General features: G+C 36.2%; 1 protein-coding gene across 1 annotated transcript in view; it reads right to left on the reverse strand.

Moving 5' to 3' along the window:
* Positions 1-9,071: 9,071 nt before the first annotated feature.
* LOC127720585 (synaptobrevin-like) overlaps positions 9,072-9,576 on the reverse strand; it is a 70,509-nt gene continuing 70,004 nt past the window's right edge. Inside the window, exon 7 of the transcript XR_007990882.1 lies at positions 9,072-9,515. The gene's annotated coding sequence lies outside the window, so the exon portion shown is untranslated. The remainder of the gene's footprint in view (positions 9,516-9,576) is intronic.

The raw sequence follows: 9,576 nt of genomic DNA on the forward strand, positions 1-9,576 counted from the left end.
GTGCACTGTCCCGGGTTAAGAATTACTGTGCGCAAACATACCGAAAACGGCCAAACTTACCAAAGAAAAAGTAAATGACCAAGCACGATATGATTGAGTTTTTAGCCCTTGAATCACCTATTAACAGGTATATCCTATATATCATAAGAACGCCAATGGACTGTGCAACAAAAGCTAAGTACTAAATAAAGTGCACAGATCCGGGTGAAGGATAATTGATTGACAACATAGCGAAATCGGCGGAACCTAGCCTAAGAAAAAATACATGACCAAGCAATATATGATCAAGTTTTGAAAACTTGATACTAAAAACAGGTATACCCTATATATCCCAAGAAAGCTAATATACTGGACAACAAAAGTTAAGTATTGAACAGAGTGCACTGGTCTGGGTTAAGGATTACTGAGCGCCAGCATACCGAAAACGGCCAAACTTACGAAAGAAAAAATACATGACCAAGCACGATATGATTGAGTTTTTAGCCCTTGAATCACCTAATAACAGGTATATCCTATATATCCTAAGAAAGCAAATGAACTGGGCAACAAAAGTTAAGTACTGAATAAAGTGCACAGATCCTGGCTAAGGATTATTGAGCGAAAACATACCGAAAACGGCCAATCTTACCAAAGAAAAAGTACATGACCAAGCACAATATGATTGAGTTTTTAGCCCTTGAATCATCTAATAACAGGTATATCCTATATATCCTAAGACAGCAAATAGACTGGGCAACAAAATTTAAGTACTGAATAAAGTGCACAGATCCAGGCTAAGGATTATTGATGGACAACATACCGAAAACGGCCGAACCTAACCTAAGAAAAAATACATGACCATGCAAGATTTGATCGAGTTTTGAAACCTTGATCCTAAAAACAGGTATATCCTATAGATCCCAAGAAAGCTAATATACTGGACAACAAAAGTTAAGTATTGAACATAGTGCACTGTCCCGGGTAAAGAATTACTGTACACAAACATACCGAAAACGGCCAACCTTACCAAAGAAAAAATACAAGACCAAGCACGATATGACCGAGTTTTTAGCTCTTGAATCCCCTAATGTCAGGTATATCCTATATATCATAAGAACGCAAATGGACTGGGCAACAAAAGTTAAGTACTCAAGAAAGTGCACAGATCCGGGTTAAGGATTATTGATTGACAACATACCGAAAATAGTCGAACCTAATCCCTAAAATAAACATGACTAGGCACAATATGATCAAGTTTTGCACCCTTGAATCCTCTAAAAACAGGTATATTCCTATATATCCCAAGAAAGCTAATATACTTGGCAAAAAAAGTTAAGTATTGAATAGAGTGCACTGATCCGGGTTAAGGATTATTGATTGACAACACACCAAAAACGGCCGAACATAACCTAAGAAAAAATACATGACTAAGAACGATATGATCGACTTTTGCCCCCTTGAATCCTCTTAAAACAGGTATACCCTTAATATTCCAAGAAAGTTAATATACTTGGCAACAAAAGTTGAGTATTAAATACAGTGCAATGATCCGGATTAAGGATTACTGAGCGCCAACATACCAAAAACGATCGAACTTACCAAAGAAAAAATACATGACCAAGCGCAATATGATCGAGTTTTCAACCCTTGAATCCCCTAATAACAGGTATATCCTATGTATCCCAAGAAAGCAAATGGACTCAGCAACAAAAGTTAAGTACTGAATTAAGTGCACAGATCCGGGTTAAGGGTGATTGATTGACAACATACCGAAAACGGCCGAACCTAACCTAAGAAAAAATACATGACCAAGCACGATATGATCGAGTTTTGAACCCTTGAATCCTCTAAAAACATGTATACCCTATATATCCTAAGAATATTAATATACTGGGCAACCAAAATTAAGTTTTGAACAGAGTGCACTGATCCGGGTTAAGGATTACCGAGCGACAACATACCAAAAATGGCCAAACCCACCAAAGAAAAAATACATGACGTAGCACGATATGATCGAGTTTTTAGCCCTTGAATCCCCTCATAACATGCATATCCTATAAATCCGAAAAAAGCAAATGGACTGGGAAACAAAAGTTAATTACTGAATAAAGTGCAAAGATCCGGGTTAAGGATTGTTGATTGACAACATACCAAAAACGGCCGAACCTAACCTAAAAAAATACATGACCAAGCACGATATGATCGAGTTTTGAACCCTTAATACTAAAAACAGGTATACCCTATATATCCCAAGAAAGCTAATAAGTACATGACCAAGCAATATATGATTGAGTTTTTAGACCTTGAATCCCCTAATAACAGGTATATCCTATAAATACCTGGAAAGCAAATGGACTGTGCAACAAAAGTAAAGTACTGAATAAAGTGCACAGATCAGGGTTAAGGATTATTGATTGACAACAAACCGAAAACGGCAGAACCTAACCTAAGAAAAAATACATGACCAAGCACGATATGATGGAGTTTTTAACCCTTGAATCCCTTAATAACAGGTATATCCTATATATTCTAAAAAGGCATATGGACTGGGCAACAAAAGTTAAGTAGTGAATAAAGTGCACAGATCCGGGTTAAGGATTGTTGATTGACAACATACCGAAAACGGCCGAACCTAACCTAAAAAAAAATACATGACCAAGCACAATCTGATCGAGTTTTGCACCCTTGAATCGTCTAAAAACAGGTATAACCTATATATCTCACGACAGCTGATATACTGGGCAACAAAGATTAAGTATTGAATAGAGTGCCCTGATCCGGGTTTATGATCACTAAGCGCCAACATACCGAAAACGGTCGAACTTACCAAAGAAAAAATACATGACCAAGCATGATATGATCGCGTTTTTAGCCCTTGAATCGCTTAATAACAGGTATTACCTATATATCCGAAGAAAGCAAATGGACTGGGCAACAAAAGTTAAGTACTGAATAAAGTGCAAGGATCCTGGTTAAGGGTAATTGATTGTCAACATACCGAAAACGGCCAAACCTAACCTCAGAAAAATTACATGAACAAGCACGATATGATCGAATTTTGCACCCTTGAATCGTCTAAAAACAGGTATAACCTTTATATCCCAAGACAGCTGATATACTGGGCAACAAAAGTTAAGTATTGAATAGAGTGCACTGATCCGGGTTAAGGATCACTGAGCGCCAACATACCGAAAACAGTCGAACTTACAAAAGAAAAAATACATGACCAAACACGATATGATCGAGTTTTTAACCCTTGAATCCCCTAATAACAGGTATATCCTATATATCCTAAGAAAGCAAATAGACTAGGCAACAAAAGTTAAGAACAGCATAAAGTTTACAGATCCGGGTTAAGGATTATTGACTGACATCATACCGAAAACGGCCGAACCTAACCAAATAAAAAATACATGACATAGCACTATATGTTTGAGTTTTGCACCCTTTAATTCTCTAAAAACAGGTATACCCTATATATCCCAAGACAGCTAATATACTAACCAACAAAAGGTGAGTATTGAATAGAGTGCACTGATCCGGGTTAAGGAAGACTGAGCGCCAACATACCGAAAACGGTCGAACTTACCAAAGAAAAAATACATGACCAAGCACGATATGATCGAGTTTTTAGCCCTTGAATCACCTAATAACAGCTATAACCTATTTATCGGTAGAAATCATATGGACTGGGCAACAAAAGTTAAGTACTGAATAAAGTGCACAGATCCGGATTAAGGATTATTGATTGACAACATACCGAAAACGGCCGACCCGTAGCTAAAACAAATACATGACCAAGCACGATATGATCGAATTTGCACCCTTGAATCTTCTAAAAAACAGGTATACCCTATATATCCCAAGACAGCTAATATACTGGGCAACAAAAGTTAAGTATTGAATAGAGTGCACTGATCCGGGTTAGGGATTACTGAGCGTCAAAATACCGAAAACGGTCGAACTTACCAAACAAAAAAATACATGACCAAGCAAGATATGATCGAGTTTTTAACCCTTGAATCCCCTAATAAAAGGTATATCCTATATATCCTAAGAAAGCAAATGGACTAGGCAACAAAAGTTAAGTACAGCATAAAGTGCACAGATCCGGATTAAGGATTATTGGCTGACATCATACCGAAAACGGCCGAACCTAACCGAATAAAAAATACATGAGAAGCACTATATGATCGAGTTTTGCACCCTTTAATTCTCTATAAACAGGTATACCCTATATATCCCAAGACAGCTAATATACTGGGCAACAAAAGTTGAGTATTGAATAAAGTGCACGGATCCGGGTTAAGGATTATTGACTGACATCATACCGAAAACGGCCGAACCTTACCTAATAAAAAATACATGACCTAGCACGTTATTATCGAGGTTTTAGCCCTTGAATCCCCTAATAACAGGTATACCCTATATATCCCAAGACAGCTAATATACTGGACAACAAAAGTTAAGTACTGAATAAAGTGCACAGATCCGGGTTAAGGATTATTGATTGACAACATACCGAAAACGGCCGAACCGTACCTAAAAAAAAAATACATGACCAAGGACGATATGATCGAATTTGCATCCTTGAATCTTCTAAAAACAGGTATACCCTATATATCCCAAGACAGCTAATATACTGGGCAACAAAAGTTAAGTATTGAATAGAGTGCACTGATCCGGGTTAGGGATTACTGAGCGCCAACATACCGAAAACGGTCGAACTTACCAAAGAAAAAATACATGACCAAGCACGATATGATCGAGTTTTGCACCCTTGAATCCCCTAATAACAGGTATATCGTATATATCCTAAGAAAGCAAATGGACTAGGCAACAAAAGTGAAGTACTGCATAAAGTTTACAGATCCGGGTTACGGATTATTGATCGACAACATACCGAAAACGGCCGAACCTAACCTAATAAAAAATACATTACCAATCACTATATGATCGAATTTGCACCCTTGAATCTTCTAAAAACAGGTATAACCTATATATCCCAAGAAAGCTAATATACTGGGCAACACAAGATAAGTATTGAGTAGAGTGCACTGATCCGGGTTAAGGACTACTGAGCGCCAACATACCAAAAACGGTCGAAATTACAAAAGAAAAAATACATGACCAAGGACGATATGATCGAGATTTTACCCTTGAATCTCCTAATAACAGGTATATCCTATATATCTAAAGAAAGCAAATGGACTAGGCAACAAAAGTTATGTACTGAATAAAGTTCGCAGATCCAGGTTAAGGATTATTCATTGACAACATACAGAAAACGGCCGAACCTAACCTAATAAAAAATACATGATCAAGCACGATATGATCGAGCTTTGCACCCTTGAATCTGCTAATAACAGGTATACGCTATATATCCCGAAAAAGCTAATATACTGGCCAACAAAAGTTAAGTATTGAATAGAGTACACTGATCCGGGTTAAGGATTACTGGGCGCCAACATAACGAAAACGGTCTACTTACCAAAGAAAAAGTACATGACAAAGCACAATATGATCGAGTTTTTAGCCCTTGAATCGCCTAATAACAGATACATCTTATATATCCTAAGAAAGCAAATGGACTGGGCAACAAAGGTTAAGTAATGAATAAAGTGCACAGATCCAGGTTAAGGGTAATTGATTGACAATATACCGAAAAAGGCCGAACCTAACCTAAGAAAAATACATGACCAAGCACGATATAATCGAGTTTTGAACCTTTGAATCGTCTAAAAACAGGTAAACCCCATATATCCTAAGACAGCTAATATACTCGGCAACAAAAGTTAAGTATTGAATAGAGTGCACTGATCCGGGTTAAGGATAAATGAGTGCCAACAGACCGAAAACGGTCGAACTTACCGAAGAAAAAATATATCTTTGAACCCTTGAATCCTCTTATAACAGGTATATCCTATATTTCCCAAGAAAGCTAATAGACTGGGCAAGAAAATTTCAGTAACTATTGAATAGGGTGCACTGATCCGGGTTAAGGATTACTAAGCGCAAACATACCGAACGCGGCTGAACTTACCAAAGAAAAAATAACTGACCAAGCATGGTTTGATCGAGTTTTGAACCCTCGAGTCCTATAATAACAGGTATATCCTATATATTGTAAGAAAGCAAATGGACTGGGGAACAAAAGTTAAGTACTGAATAAAGCGCACAGATCCAAGTTAAGGATTATCGTTTGAAATCATACTGAAAACGGCCGAACTTACCAGAGAAAAATACATGACCAAGCACGATTTGATCGAGTTTTCAAACCCTTGAGTCCCCTAATAAAGGTATATCCTATGTATCCTAAGAAAGTAAATGGATTGGGCAAGAAAAGTTAAGTACTGAATAAAATGCACAGATCCAGGTTAAGGATTATTGTTTGACAACATACCGAAAACGGCCGAACCTAACCTAAGAAAAAACACATTAAGAAGCACGATTTGATCGAGTTTTAGATCCTTCAATCCTCTAATAACAGGTTTAGCGTATATATCCAAAGAAAGCTAATAGACTGGGCAACAAAAGTTAAGTATTGAATAGAGTACACTGATCCCGGTTAAGGATTACTGAGCGTCAACATACCGAAAACGGCCAAACTTACCAAAGAAAAAATAGGATTATTGATTGCCAACATACGGAAAATGGCCGAACCTAAACCAAGAAAAACTACATGATCAAGCACGATTTGATGAGTTTTGAACCATTGAATCCCCTAATAACAGGTATATCCTATATATCCTAAGAAAGCAAATAGATTGGGCAACAAAAGTTAAGTATTAAAAGAGAGCTATGATCCGGGTTAAGGATTACTGAGCGCCAACATACCGAAAACGGCAGAACTTACCAAAAAAAAAAAACATGACCAAGCACGATTTGATCGAGGTTTGAACCCTTGAATCCCCTCATAACAGGTATACCCTATATATCATAAGAAAGCAAATAGACTGGGCAACAAAAGTTAAGTACTGAATAAAGTGCACAGATCCGTGTTTAGGATTTACTAAGAAATTCAATACTATACTATCTACTAGCTATTTATTTAAAAACATCATAATCCCTTGGATTCAGCAGAGACTAAAAGGCATGTACCCCTACTGAAATGTGCTATATAATATGGCTTTTTCAGATAATGTATACGACATACAAACACAGATCATAAACCCTAGGATTCTAGAACAGCCGATACTTGCAAGGATATACTCTTGTTGCAATGTATAGAATATGGCTCTTTCGATATTTCATACAACATTTTACGTCGTAATTCGATACTATCCTCATGTAGTACTTTCCAATAACTATTTATTAAAAAACAGTTCAAAATCACTGGGATTCTAGAACAACCAAGCCTCGCAAGCATGTATCCATATTGTTGTATTGAATATAAGTTTTACTTAAATTCATAAGGCATTTTTCTACTCGAACATGGCTTTTTATCGATATTTCATACAATATATTTCGTGTTAAGAATGTTTCGCTAGTAATTTGATTCTATCCTAATGTAGTGCTGATTATAAGCTTTTTATCAAACTATAGACCATAATCGCTAGGATTCTAGAACCTAGTACCTTTGTTACAAATAAAGGATTGTAAAGTACGCGGTTTTATTCTCCAAAATTGATCTGCCAGACAGGGGTGCGGACTATAGAGTATGATAAGCAAGAAATGAGGAAAAAATCAATTTCGTGAGGTGGTTTGTTTACATTATGCCATGTTTGTTACTGATATTGTAGAGGGCGCTCTTATCATTTTTAAAACTAATAGTCTTACCTAATCAATATCAATATGTTATTTTTATGCATTATCCCCCAAATTTATAGATATAAGATGTGGTATGAGTGCCAATGAGACAACTCTCCATCCAAGTCACAATTTGTAAAAGTAAATCATTAGAGGTCAAAGTACGGCCTCAACACGGAGCCTTGGCTCACACCGAACAACAAGCTATAAAGGGCCCAAAAATGGCTAGTGTAAAACCATTCAAACAGGAAAACCAACTGTGTAATCTATATGAAAAACAAGAAACGGTAACACTTATGAGCCACATCAACAAACGACAACCACTGAACATCAGGTTCCTGACTTAGGACAGGTGCAAACAAATGCAGCGGTTATGTACTGATAAATTTAAAAATTAAATGCTTCATTACAAATTTCTCATTTCTTTTCATTGCATTGCTTGAAATCTGCTTGAATTAAACAGAACAAATAAAGTATAAAGTCAACCGAGATCCAGCTTACGATGTATGAACTACAAAATGAAACGGTTATTCATTCCATTTGGTGTTTCATACTGACGCATGTGTTTTGCTTTAGCTTAAGATTATTCAAACATTACTGTGATAGATATATTAAACATTATTTTACACAAGGATGGAACTGCTTAACTTTCAAAGTCGTATTCTAGTGATATCTTTCAAGTACGGATTTACCGTACACACTCACTGGATTTATTTTCTTTTTACACATGCTATTCAAACTTCCGGTTTGAACATACACGATTTCTTAATTATTTTTTGTGTGATTTTTACTTATTTTAACACTCGTGGAGTGTTGTAGAATCATTTACAAGCAGTTTCAACTTCTATTTGATGATGGAATACAGTTTTTTTTCCATGAAAATACCACTAACGACCACACACGATTTGAAATTACAGGAGTTTCAGTAGACATTTTCTAACAGTTACAAAAAGTTTTTTTACCTGAAATTTCGTGGGGAGAAGGGTGTGTGGACAATGTACTGGTGCTAACTATACAAGTCCTATTACGGTATATGATATGGCTTTTTTCCATATTTTATACATTTTTCGTCTTAAGAATGAAGAGATTTTCCAGCATGTACCCTATTGCAAAGTATAGAATATGGCTTTACTCGGTATCGGGTACCCCACATGACAAATAATGGTAAAATATTTGTAAAAATAATGTTATTGATAAATGATTTACTTCATTTGACTTTAACAGTAGCTACAAAATCGATCTTTGCCCTAATTCAAATGTCACATGATAAAAGTCTTCTGTATTGCCTAGCATGGTATCCAACAGTACAAGATAATGGAGGAGGTTTAATATCATAAGTGAAGTGAAGCTTATATACAGCTTTAATCACAATATACAGGACATGTATAACAAAATCTACATAATCAACAACAAAGTACTCATCAATGTCAGTAACCAAAGACAAATAATTCACTCTTTTCAATTTCTTTCAGCAGATATTGGATTACATTTGTTTGTTATTGTACATTACAGCTTTTGGATTTTGCTCTTTATCACCTGCTCAAAAACAGAACAAGTTAGTCCTTGGCCAAAAACGGAGTAAGTCAACAGATGGCCACGCTTATATACAGCTTTAATCACAATATACAGGACATGTATAACAAAATCTACATAATCAACAACAAAGTACTCATCAATGTCAGTAACCAAAGACAAATAATTCACTCTTTTCAATTTCTTTCAGCAGATATTGGATTAAATTTGTTTGTTATTGTACATTACAGCTTTTGGATTTTGCTCTTTATCACCTGCTCAAAAACAGAACAAGTTAGTCCTTGGCCAAAAAAGGAGTACGTCAACAGATGGCCA

This window comes from Mytilus californianus, unplaced genomic scaffold, assembly GCF_021869535.1.
Source record: "Mytilus californianus isolate M0D057914Y unplaced genomic scaffold, xbMytCali1.0.p SCAF_11, whole genome shotgun sequence".
Taxonomy (NCBI): domain Eukaryota; kingdom Metazoa; phylum Mollusca; class Bivalvia; order Mytilida; family Mytilidae; genus Mytilus; species Mytilus californianus.